The sequence below is a fragment of the Balearica regulorum genome, chromosome 3, assembly GCF_011004875.1.
Source record: "Balearica regulorum gibbericeps isolate bBalReg1 chromosome 3, bBalReg1.pri, whole genome shotgun sequence".
NCBI classification, from domain to species: Eukaryota; Metazoa; Chordata; class Aves; order Gruiformes; family Gruidae; genus Balearica; species Balearica regulorum.
Window position 1 is genome coordinate 13818248 of NC_046186.1, and position 13683 is coordinate 13831930.

At 37.3% G+C, this 13683-nt stretch overlaps 1 long non-coding RNA gene across 1 annotated transcript; it reads left to right on the forward strand.

The window, feature by feature from the left end:
- The first annotated feature begins 878 nt into the window (after positions 1-878).
- Positions 879-13084, forward strand: LOC142601352 (uncharacterized). Its single transcript, XR_012834952.1, has 3 exons — positions 879-930; positions 3461-3525; positions 13054-13084. It is a non-coding gene; the product is annotated as an uncharacterized LOC142601352 (long non-coding RNA).
- Positions 13085-13683: the final 599 nt, after the last annotated feature.

The following is a 13683-nucleotide window of genomic DNA, read 5'->3' on the forward strand; positions in this document are numbered from 1 at the left end:
AAACCTGTCTTCATTAGCTCCCTTTCAAACATCTCCAAATGTTACCAATAGAGAAAGACATCCTCGGAGAGTGGTTTGAAGCGTGAATTCTTTAGTTTTCAGTTGCAATCTGCTTTATGTTTGAGAGGAAGGCTTTCATTTCCTGCATCTGAGATTCATTTTTAAATGCAAGCTAACAGGAAGATTAGCCTTTAAGGACTATTAGTGACTGGCCAGAATGGTGTTGGTGACTAGAACATAAAAGGGAAAAAAAAGAAAAATGTAGACTTAAGTGAGTGAATGAGGAGATGCATCAAACTATATTCTCAGCTGGTGTCAATTGATATGGCTTCCTTCCATTGGGACTCTGCCAGATGAGACCAGCAACAGATCTGTCCTGTCGTGATTCCAACTTTAGTCCTGAGCCACAACTTGAAAGTGGTTTTCTGGATTGTTTAGTTTGTTCTTATTTTATATGCAACAGATAGAGCCTTTACTGATAACCTGTGGGACATTCTTCAAAGCTTTGCCATAAAAACTGTTAACAGCAAAGGAAACGCTTAACACTTATTGCAGTAATGAAAATATCTTCAGACACATTAAAGGCCTTTATGAAGTTTTGATGGTTTTATTATTATTGCCATTCCTGCTTTAGTAAATCAGTGTGTCAAAGTTTTGTTTATTTATGTGTCACAGAAATTATTGATGTATCTCTGACTGTAAACAGAAATATATGAAGGGCTATGCCACAATCTTTGGATGTCTTACCATTTCCTCCTCCTTCTGTATGCCTTCCATAGTGTCCCAGAGCGAGCTGGCCATGTCCTCATGGGCTTCTGTGAAACTCTCAGCTCCCTTGCCAAAACATGGACACCCGAGCCTTGAAAGGTGTTCGCCTTCTGGTAAAACCACTGATTGCTAGAGATGAGATACCAGACTCAACAGACCCAGGTTTGCATCTGTTTTGGCAACTCCTACAATCTATTCATATGTTTAACATATTCGTATGTTTTTCCAGGCAAATGCCTGGAAAGAGGGGTTTGTATGAACCACAGTCTGTAAGTCAGAAAATTGCTTTGAAGTGAGCCATGATCAATAGGAGGCTGAAAGAGGCGTTTCGTTCTGATCATTGTACATATTTATAGTAAACTTGTTTGACAGATTACAGAATTTCAGAAGTAGAGACTTTTAGAAGCAAGTGCCGCAACAAATGTGGCTTATGACTTTGATTTTTTTTCTCTTCAATGAATAATAAACCATTTATTGCACTGATCATATTTAACATTGGATTCCTGTTGCTTGCAGTGTTCTGCTTTGAATGTTTTAGGGCTTATCAGCATTGTAACTTTGGCCTTGGCTGTCCACGTGTCTTAAAGATTTTGTGTTGCCACATATTGCTGAAGTATCTGAGCACATACTATAAGATCTAGAGCTGTCAACTTCCCTCTAATCCTGTCTCTTATGGCATTATAAAGGCAGTTCTGCTGCCTCACTCCTCAGTACCTAAAGTGACAGGGAAAAAGGAGAGAAAACCTGAACAAGAAGCATCCGATATGTGGCAAGCCAAAGTGCAGTTGGAAAAAAGACAGTACAAGACAGGAGAGAGGACAGTATGTTAGTCTTGTGGCCACCCAGAAGAGGGTATGAATGAGAGAAGAAAAAGTTGCATGCAGTTTTGGCTGAATGATGTTACAAAGCATCATTACAAAACAATTTTCCTTTAAAACTGCTTACTTGTTTTGGTTTTATCAAAAGGAATTTTTTGGTGGTCTTTAATGACTTTTGATTTGGGTACCTTGAAATGTCAAGGCAGAAGCAGCAGTTAAATACACAATGTCCTTGCATCCCTTAATTAAAAGAGTTTAAAAATGTTGCTATTTCACTTTGAGCTGTGGAAAAGCAAAAACATATATATAGTGTTGTTTTATATATGTGTATTATACAAGTATATCCTTGATTTTTGACTATTTATTAATTTGTCTTTTGATCATCATATAGGAGGGACAACCTTGTCTTATTGTTAACTGAAATATCCAAAACGATAATCCTGCTTTGGTTGTGAACAGCTATGTTCATGTGATCAGACTTTACATGTTAAATGTTTTTTCATCAGTAATCTAATATTTATGAGCCATTACAGTATTGAGGTTTAGCTAGAGGTTTTCTGTACTGATAATGTATATATTTGTTTTCCAGTGACATCATTTCATCGCTAAGAACATTTTATGTTTAACAGAACTGAAATGTTCTTGATATCCGCAAATATAATTCTGTATAATATTGAAGTTTACAATAGATGGGCCACATTAGCAAAGGAATTACAGAAATGTACATTACTTCAAAAGAGCTGAAATCTATATTAAAGGAAGAAAATAACAATGAAAATTTATTATGTTTTGTTTCTATCCTGACATTACCCAAGTCTTCTAACAACAATTTTCATTGCATCAGTTCCAGAGTGCTAAATATGTAGCATTTTGGCAAGATCATTGCCTCAAACATACTAGTATTGTGCTGGCATCCCTGCTCCTTTGACTTGTATTCTGGGTGCAGGCAGCTAGATCAGCATTAATCAGTGCAGAAAATCATGTTCGTGTGCCAGGGTTTCAGACTGCTGGTAAAGACTTGTTCTTGGCAGGAGAGCAGTACGGATACAAGGTTGGAAGGCATCTTCCTTCTAGTCCATCATGGTGTTGAGGACTAGTTTTCTGCCTACTCTGGAAAAAATATTACTGAAATGATTCTTTTGTAAGCAATTAAGAAAAGATCATGCTTTGGTCGTTTAATGTACTTGCAAGAGTACAACAACAAAGTGGATATAGGTAAACAGATCAGTGGGAGAAGAATATTCTATTTATATACAAGCATCTATCTGTATATATGTTGATGTCCTATATGTATGTGTGTGTAGAGGTGTGGTTTTATACTCCAATTTATCCAATAGTAAATGTTTAAAACTGTTTATCTGTTTCAGAAATGTATATTAAAAAAAAAGACATTGAATCCTTATCTATATTGATTTTCTTTTTTATAGGACAATCTGCAGTGTTATTTTAGTTAGCTGCTTTTACAGAGAATTTAGAACATGTCTGCATGGGGCAGTAGAGCACAAAGACCATCCCCAGCTCACCTAGCCTGGGCTGATAAATCTATGAAGCACACAGTACTTTTGATAGCTCAAGTACTTAAAGATATATAAACTGTATTTGCCTGGCCCACTGCTCAGGATAGAGAGTTTTGTCTCTTCACGAGGCTAGTAACTTGGGCTCAGCGTCATTCTGAAACTGCTGTAATGGGTTTCCTTCTGGCACTAGCTCAGCCAATGCCAGCCAGGCAACTGCATCATGCTCCAGTGTGCTGTGGGGATGCACCGTGTGATAGACAGGGATAGTGCTGGTCTTAAGCTGTTAAAAAAAAGGAAATTTCATCTTGTTCACTGTATATTTTATTTTTCTTTTTAATCTTCATACTCACCTTTCAGACCTGTGAATTTGTTGAATAGTATGCAGCAGAGTTGGACTGATGTTACTTGATGATAATTCTAAGGTAGGATGAAATGTAGTATTGAAGAGTGTGTGCTAGGGTTTTGATTCTAGTTTTAGTTTAACCTTTTGGCCTGTAGCAGATCATGGGCAAGGTCATGTTAACTTTCATGTTAACTTTCAGTTTTCCTGACTTGTAAAATGGGGGTAATGATGGTTACCACCTCTGTGAAGTCTTTTGAGAACTTCAGCAAAATTAAATGTTCCTAATTAAGCTAGTGAAAACATACCTGATATTTGTTTTGTAGTATGTTTCTACTAATGTGATGGGGGAACAATCCTCTGCAAGGAAGGTAGAATTGCTCTGCTATATAGAAAGTAAGGCTAAATGCTGGAATGAAACAGAGGAATTCATTGCACCTTAGGGGATGGCTGCAGTGCAGACATGTGTGTCCGAGGTATTCATTACAGGCTGCCTTTCTAGTCAGTGGAGAACACTTGCCACAATCCATTTGACTTTCTTTAGAGGTCTGCATAAGGTGATATGAATAATACCTTATGAATAATGCTCATTATATAATTTAATCTTACGTCCTGCCATAGAGGTAACTCCAGCTGCTCTATATTGGTTGTGGTTGCTTTTGTTTGGCTAAAGGACCACTTTCATAAAGTCCTTTTTTTAAGATTAATTTGGACAAGCAATCCAATATTTATAGTAGTGATGCTATTTTTTCCCCCCTTTCCTTCCCACCTATATTTTATGTTAACCTTCAAAACTAGTTAATGAAGCATATAAATAGCAGTATAAACCGCTTCTCATAGAATATCATCATGTTTGAAAATAAGTGCTGAGTGTCGGTCAGCAAGTGCCGTAAAAAATGAAAGGTAAATTTGGCATGCAGCAGTGAAATGCTGAAGTGGTGATTAGTCTTTTGACAAATAGATGAGTCTGGCTTGGCCAGCTGTCAGGATGGTTGTATACAGATTTTGTTGTATTATTCTGATTGCATTACTTTTGGATTTGAACTGAAGTCAGGGTAATTACATAGAAAGATGTGTCACTGTTTAACAAGGCTGTCAAAATGTGTGCTCTGTTTCTGCACCTCCTTCTGAAATGCAATGGCATTTCTACCTGGTCTGTGAATTGTGCCATTACAGTCATTTACTTGTTAGTTGTAATGTGAATACAAGGTTTTTCAATATACTTACAAAAATATATCTTTTGACCTCTTTGGAACTGAGATATTATTATATACAGAGAGTAACTACATGTTAAGACTGTGATATTTGTGCAAGCTTGTTCTCATGAAATTATCTTTGAGAGAGTTCCCATATACACATAAATGCTGGCATTTTTTCTTGGAGCTGGCTTGGGAATCTGAGTTAAAAATAAAGGTGGATAATGAAACGTGACGTATGTGTACATTCCTTGTCCCATTATGCTGATAGCCCTGTATCTGGCATTTTGGGGAAAATATGAAAAGATAATGAGTAAGCCTTTGTGCATATCCCATGGCTCAGAGAAGAAAAGAGACTCTTCTGAGACTTGCGTGTCGTTAGCAGTGAATATTGGAAAAAAACCCTCTGCTTGTCCTGCCTTGTGAGAAGCGAAACTTGAAAGAACTTTCCCTTCTTTTACTGGTTTGAAAACATATTTGACCTCTGAGAAAGGAAGCCAGGGAGAGCGTTGAATAAGTTGATTTACCATCTCTTGAAATACCTCCTTTACTGGTTCTGTGCCAGAATCTGAACTGCTGTAGTGACAGCAGCCAAAAGGGAGTGGGGATTTGGATGGAGATAAAGGGAAAGATTAAAAAAAGAAGTCTAAACCTATATTTAATCCAATGGTCTCGTTATCTGAAGCTGGCCACTTCCAGGAGCTCTGCAAACTTCTCCTTTAGTGAATGAATTGAGCCCTGTGTTATAATGATAAATACTTCTCCTGGGAAATACTCGTGTTGTGTTACATTAATGCTACAGTGAAAAAGTACAAACTGAATTAGATATAAAAGATATGACTTTTTACATCTGTGATGCATGTGGATTATGGAGGCAAAGATGACCCAAGAAAGTGGAAGCTATGTGTCTGAGTTGTTGGAAGGCAGGTTTTGGAATGACATCCCAGGAACAGCTGCTGCTGAGTACACAGGATTATGGGGGTGCAGTGTGATTATCAGCGAAATGTCCAATTTTTCTTCGGTCCAAGAAAAAAGGGGGATTTAATAGTGTTTCTGATGGATTTACTACAAAACATTGCTACTTGAACATGATTCTAAGAATTCAATTCACATCATCATAGTTGACTTTTAACTGGTTGATTTCAGTCAACTTCTACTGATTGAAACCAGCTGAGAATGTTTTCCACTATCATCACGGTATTATTCACTTGAGGTATGGTCCTGTACTATAAGCCGTCTGGGACAGAGAGCTCCAAAACCCTAAGAAAAGTGGTTTTAGGTCTCTTTGGAAGCAGCAACATACATCCTAATTTGAGGATGCCCAGTAGTTAGGCATTGCAGAACTGAATTTAGCCTTACCTAGGTCACCCTCGTGATTATGTGTTGCCTTTGGAAATTTTGGGATTGGGTGAGCTGTATGCTTCCTATCATTCTACTTGAATTTCACATCCTCCTTTTTTCCCACTTCTTCAGTGGTTGAAGGCTCATAAGGTAAACACGTAAGGCTATATTGTATATTCACTTTTCCCAGACATGACTTTTTTTTTTCTGCCATTAGAGCCCCAGGCAGGGTACGTGGTGAGTGCATTCTCGTTCTAAATTTTCTGAAGTCCCGTCAAAGCTGCAACTGAATCAAGTGGACAAAGATGGACAGAGAAGCCTAAGCAATGTCAGCAACAGTTTTCAGCAGCCCATAATGACAATTTTGAAGAGAAAGATGGCACACATAACATCAGAGCAGTCACAGCAGGAGGAGGCGACTGTTTTTTAATCAAAGTGGGAAGTGAGGCATGGCAAAAGTGAAGGCTTTGGAATAGTGTGAGGACTTGAGATTTTGAGTAAGGCTGAAGGCAGAGAGGCTTGGTGTAAGAAGCTTTGGAGTGGCTGACTTGCTTTAATTAAGAGCAATGGCTTGAAAGTTCAGCACGCTGATGGAAAATAATTCCCTTATAGAGCCCTCAGTGAGAATCTGAGTTCTTTCCTTTTGTTGTTATTTAAATCTACTGGTGTATGGGGTTGTCACTAGAAAGAATGTTTGGTGCTTCTTGTTTATTCAGGTCAGGAAAGATGTTCATGAAATATGTAGTCACATAGTAATTATGTCATCAGATACACTGCTACAAAACTCTCCTCAGTGAAGAGGAATTTCCTTTACACCTGATGATAACATTTTTCAAAATAAAATATGTCAAAGCTTAGAAGTTTATCTTGGCAGAACATCATACCATTAAAGCAAGATTGAATGTATCCTGTCCAAATCTCTTGCTTCTTGTAATGGTGCCTAAGGCTACAGTCCTCCAGATGTTGATACTACCAGCATTTACATTTTGAATGAAAAAACCCTCTTGTTACCACAGACAATTTACAGTAGGAATTCTACCTTTTTTCCAGAAGTTTGTCTGATGTAATGCAAAAAAAATGTGATGGCAAAAAAAGGTAGAGTTTTTTTCCTCCTTCAGAATAATCTGCCCTTAGCAATAAGAATGAGAAAGGATGGGGCAGCACCTCTTTCACACCCTTTGCTTCCCAATCCAGGTTAAGATTGTATTATTTGTCCATAAATAGCTAAAAATTGCCTTAGTCTCAGGAAGGAAACAGAAGGTGCTGCAGTAGAAATAGTAGTGAAATGGCAAGCAAAACTTTTCCTTGCACCAACATTGGCCAGACATCATCAGCATTAAACTTAATGAGCCTTATTTATACTGAGTCAGCTCACACTGCTTTGGCCTTAAAGGGGCCTTAAAACAAGTGAGAATGGGAATAATTTCCTCCAAGTTTTGGCGATTAACACAACTACTCCCACGGGGGATCAAGAGATGGTGGTAAGACAACTCCGTTGTCTTAGTTTCGTTAGATATGAAAGGCAGCTTGCAGCCTTCTTGCTGAGGTGATGCAGTTTTAAAAGATTTTATGAAAGAAAGGCAGGACCAAGTGACCAAGGGATGGCAAAAGGATGAGATAGCAGCGCACCAAGAAGAGAAATACATCTTTCTTGGTGTAAATTATTAGAAAAGCCATATAGAGTTCAGCAAGAATGGGCAGGCTTCAGCTGGAATTATATTATATTATTTTTTTAAGAAAAACTGTAAAGCCACGAGCAGGTCTGCATTAAGATTGTTTTGTCCTGCTCTTGCTCATGGGTTTAGCTATCTTATGTGCTTACATGTTTTGCCAGGTTGGTACCTGAGGCTTGAATGTGGTAAAAGGATTCATGATACAGCTGCATAGACTAATGTTCCAGTCTGTTGCTACTGTTTCTGTCCTGTAGATGCTAAATTGGAGCTTACGATTGAGTGTCAGCCTGAAGAGGAAAGGCGTGGAGGATTGCTGGTAGTTTCAGAATCAGATGTTCAGCTCACCATCCTCCAACAAGCCGATCTTGGGGATGAATTGGTCAGACCATTAGTAATAATTCCAAGGAAAGTCATGAAAACCCTCACCAAGCAGAATGTGTGTACATTTGTTATGTATGTGTGGTTTTGTGGTAGTGAGATATATATGAGAAGAAATAAAGGGGAGAAGTAACATACTGAGTCTTCCATACAAGTAACGTATAAAGGTAAATGATTTTTCCAGCTGCTGTTTTCCCCTACACGGCACCTTTGCATGGGAACACCTTGTTAGAAAAGATACTGGGATCGTGATGTGTATGGAGTTGATTTACAGGTCATAGTTAGTTGAAATGAGGGGGATCAGTCTTCTAAAAATCACTTTAGATCATGATGTTATATAGTGGCAGTAATATCATCAGAGATAGTATACTCAGCGCTTCATAATGGCATGTACTCTTTGTTTTGGGCTTGCACTTCAAGTAATGTCTGTTCAACCATGATATCCTGTGGCATGGATGGATGCTTGTTAGTTGAACAAGTAACATAATTCCTGAGTTAGAAAGGTCATAGATAGGGCAATGGGACTGGGGACCCAAAGCTGGAAAATGTATTAACATAGTTTAATCAGTCATACTAAATTCCACTGTGGCATATTTCCTCAACAAATTAGTTAAAAGGATTCTGGGTTCTGTCACTGGAAAAGAAAACACTTAATCTTGTATTCTAAAAGGAATATTTTTTCCTTTAATTATTGTGTCTGAAAGTTTTGGGATTTTATTTTTTTTTGCATTTGCATGAGTGTTTATTATAGTTTATGCTGTAATGCTTAAACCCTTATATTAGGATATCTAGCTTCTGTAAGTTTTCCCAGAGCTTTCTTGTGCAGCCTTGATCAAATTACTCATTCCTCCTGTGTCTCACCTTCACTGTGTTCAGGTAATAGACTTGGCAGCACTGTCCTAAACTTTAGTGTGTTTGTAAAGTGCGTACCACAATGTGATGCTGAAATCAGATGGAATTTCTAAGAATTACTGCAATTCAAAGAACTGGTAATTATTTGGAGTTTGGCTAAACAGTTATCCAACAACTTTTCTGGTGAAGAACCATTACTTCCAGTACTGGAAGAATGTGCGTGCAAACCATTGGCCAGCCAGCATGGTTTTTGGCAGAACAGTATATTTTAGGTAAGCAATCACAGTCAAGGAGCATGATTTAGATTCTGATTGTTCTCAAGCAAAGGAGTGTAAATGTGAAAGTATATCAGTGAGATTCATCGGAATAGTAACTGTGGTTGTTTCATTTCCTAGATGACCATGCAGGATTTGAGAGTTATGCAACATTAGCTACCCCTTGCATGGTTTGAAGCTAAAGTTGGAAAACAATTTAGAACTGCTTTAGTGCAGCCATTCTTATGCACCCTGTGCAATTCATAGCCTGCCTCCTCCTTCCCTGTGGAGGAAGGGTAAGAAAGGCACTTCAGGAGGGAATACTGTTCCCTTGCTATGTGGTGATTCTCTAGTAATTAACAGCAGCACTCTTGTAGAGTTGCACTCTTGGTACATTCAAATTGAAATTCCTCCTCTGTCAGAGTGCTTGCTCTTTTTCACAAGTACCTTGTAGACCTTTATATAGCTTATAAGCTTCATAATGATGGTATCCCACCCTGAAATGCAACTGTAGTATGATTCACTGTGTTGAAGAAATAATGTATGATTACTTTTTTCTTAAGTAGATATGACTAATGGAGTTTTAAAAAGTATAGAACTAATTCATGAAGTTCAGTAATTAGTTATATGGTAAAAATAGGATTCCTCTAAATTACTTTAAAAGTTGGCCTATTTCCATCTACGCCATTTAAATAGGTATTAATTTAAAGCCAGCTGCTTCTTGCCTCTTGCATTTCAGTATTGCTGTTAGTTTTTCTTTCTTCCTCCCAAGGATTAAATGTGTGTCCTGTAGGCTTATCAGCCCTGACTTTTTGTATGTGACAACACTCGCTGTGATCTCCTAACTCATCAATCAAATGGGAACCATAGTCTTTGAAAGTGTTTTAGAGTGCCTCTTTCTTGAATAGTGCACAGTATTTCTATACTAAGGGTATACTGTGCCATAAAATAATGTTTATGTTCCTTTAGGCTTAATACCATACCATTTGTGAGCACAAGTGCTGGAGCAATTTAGAAAGAGATGTTAACTTTATATCCTACCGGGGAAGTAGTTTTATTACTGTGTATGCAAAGCAACAGGAAAGCAGAGCTTTGCTTTTATATTTTATTAGCTATCATTATCATGTTTCAGGGCCTTTTCTTGTATCAGTATTTGCAGACATAGAGAAGTCTGTCTTTATGAGCATACTAAAAAGAAATTAGGAAATTAATAATATGGCTTCTGAATCTTTAGAAAAAGCACGTGCTTTAGAAAACGAAGAATTGTTTCAGCAGTGTATGTCCCAACAATGAGGTTTACAAATGCCAGATGTAGAAGAATAGCATTGTGCTTTGGCATTGGATTATGAAAGCAGAATGGAGATGAAAGCAGTTAGCTTAACTGCCGTGTAGAGGAATATCACTGTTGGCAATGCCAGACATTTAAATATATATCAAGTCCCAACGCAGTCCTGAGATATCCTAAAACCATTAAAACATACTTCAGGTTATTTTTTATTTGCCCATTGATTTTGTTCTTTGAGGTGCGCTTTCTGAGTTTTCTGTCATAAATACGAGATTGAGAAACTGATGGAGAGATTTTTCAAATAGTCACAAGTTGTCAGAAGCATGAATTTTAAGCAGATTACAAAGTATCATGAGATTCCATAGACCTGTGAGAGTTCATAATACTGTGGTAAACGCTGTTCTGGGATGCAATTTTTACAGTCTCTGAAATGGCTTTTGACTGGTTTCAAAAACTGAACTTCTACGCTGAGAAAATTCACATACAGTGAAATGTCTTGGTTTGGTAAGGTTTAAGGATTTTATATATATATATATTTTTTTGTTTATATTTATATTATTTTAGAAGACAGCTCAAAAAGTACTGTATAACAATACTAAGAAATTACTTCCTAGAGGGGGTTGACCATGTTCAATCCATCTTCCATGAAAATTCTAACAGAGCAGAATTTCTTACGGAAATAAGTGTTGTCCTTGTTATGAGAATTCACTGTATAAGACCATATTTGCTAGTCAAATTCTTAATCCAAAATATTTAATACATCTAGGAAATTGAATGCCTTGGATATAGATTGCCTTGGGTTAAAAAAAGAGACCATGAATTTACACTGTATTCTCTAGGAAGTGGAAGAGTATTCTGTAGGAACCAGTCTGGAGAGCCATGCAGACCCCTTGCTCATTGCTAATGAGTTATGAAAGTGGAATATAAATGAAGACAGCTAATGATGATACAAACGTGGCACAAGAATTGCCACATCATAATTGCTGCTTCTAAACATTTAAGTATCATGAGTCAGCTTTAGATTTCTGAAATTAGTCTTTAAAATGTTAATATATATGTGAGCTGTCTTCTGAAAACATACAAGTTCTTCTCTCACTGGAGTGCACTGAGTGCTGATGTCTTTTTCAATATCTTTAGTACTAGGTCAGAGCTTCCAAACATCGAGAAATGGAAAATGATGCACAAGTAAATTTGTAATGGTTCAGAGCAGAGTAAACTTAGATGCCCATGCTCATGCTTCTTGTGATCAGGAAAAAAAAAGACAAAAAAGAACCAGAACACCAATCCTAAGGTGCCTGGATTTTGTGAGGGGTAGTGAAATGACTGAGATGAATATAATTCATCTGAATTCAGATTATAATCATCTGAAAAAAGATTATCCTGCCCAATCTGAGGTGATAGAAAGCATTACTCATGCTGCAGATTTAATTGGTTAATTGGGCATGTATATTATGCATGCCCCCTCTAACTTAGCTATAAACTTTGGAAATGTTTTCCATTGAAACGCTTTTTATCATTATACATCTTGTCTTCCTGAGGTTTGGTTTCAGCCTGCTGTTCTTTATCTAGCATCAGATTTTAAATGCTGGGCTATGTTGATGATAATGAGGTCGTTGAATGTTATAGAGGAAAAGTTAAAACCATTGTTAAAAGTTAAAGTTAAAACCACTTGTTGCTGACATTGAATTTGTTCAATTGATGTTGCATGTAAAATGCTGGAACAAGCAGAAAAAGATGTGATTCTAGCAATAAGAGAGATTTCCCTACCACTATGGTTGGGTATGTCATTCCAGAGAAGACCAGGAGCCTCTTACATATGGTGGTGGTATCATGCCATTTTTTCTCAATAAGGCAAGAAGATTTTATGGCTGGCAAAGTTAAACTGGAAGGAGATCCAAAACGCTTCCTGTGCATTTATAGTAGACCATTTCCAGCACCACTAAGGTGTGTTCAGTTCTGAATCTTGTTATGAATCCAGCAAATGCCAGATCTACTTTCTTAGCTTCACTTAGATGAACATTCATGGGTTTTGGCTAGCTTCTGAATGAGCTTGTTCAGGAAGGAGAGATTTGATATGCTTTTTGGTTGGTTTGAAATCATAAAGGATTGCAAAGAGTCAACCTTCTTCATTGCTACTCAAACTAGTTTGGACTTGAAAGATAAAAAGAGTTTCTTTCTTTGAAAGCCATATTTGTAATTTCTGTAGAAAAGGTCTTCTGTTCGTAATTCTTTCATGAATCAGTAAAACCATGAATAAATGCAGAAGATGTTTTAGGTTGTTGATATCTAAGTTTAATTTTCACAAGCAAATTACCTCACCATGAAGTGTAAGCTGAAGAGGGGTCATATGGAATTATCTTTGGAGTTCCTCAGTTGGTCCAGAATCCATTGTTCTGCTTGCATTCACATCTTTTATTTGTACTAACTGCAGTTCCTCCAAGCAATAAACTATGTCAATGTCAGTGTTGAATGATAATTGAGGATTTGATCTGTTATGCCCAAAAATCTTAAAGGAACATTAAATTTACAAGGAAACTTCACATTTAAAAATAACTGTACATTCCTAGTTCAGCTGTTGTCTGTTTATGTCATGGTCTCTCTTCATGGCAACACATCCTATTTTTACTCTAGAGTCCCAGGCTTACACAGTGCAAAGGATGTCCTCCTCCAGAACCAGAATCAGTGTTGTAAAGTGCAAAATGTTGCTCAGAATGATTGCAGAAGTTGAAAGAGGCAGAATATTGCTGGAAGAGAAAGAAAGATCTCAAGATCAAGTAAGTAATAAAATGCCGTGCAAAAAAATTAATTTTATGCCAGTCCTCCTTCTGCCTGGGAAGTCACTTTTAATCAGATTTTCAAAGTTAGGAAGGAATTACATGGTTTTCATTTTCAAGGTGCCACAATATTTTTTGGGCCTAGACTTAAAAAAAATACTAAACTAAAAAATAAAAACTCCAGCTGCAACTGGAGTCTGTACTTGTACTGTGTAAAATATTATAAAAAAGAGGGTGCATATGGAACAAAGCAGACATCCAGAATTAATGATATTTTGATTGTTTTGGCATTCTGCCATAAACAGAGGGAATAACTCTTACTCACAGAACAGGTGTGAGAGGAATTCATTACCTTTTGTAAAGTTCTGAGGTGCTATCGTGGTATTGAAAAGCTTAGGAGGAACCCGTAATAATCCAGTGTTTAAATGCTGCGCATATTAAGTATGGGCTGGGGAAACTCAATTGTGTGCCATACGGTAGAGAATAG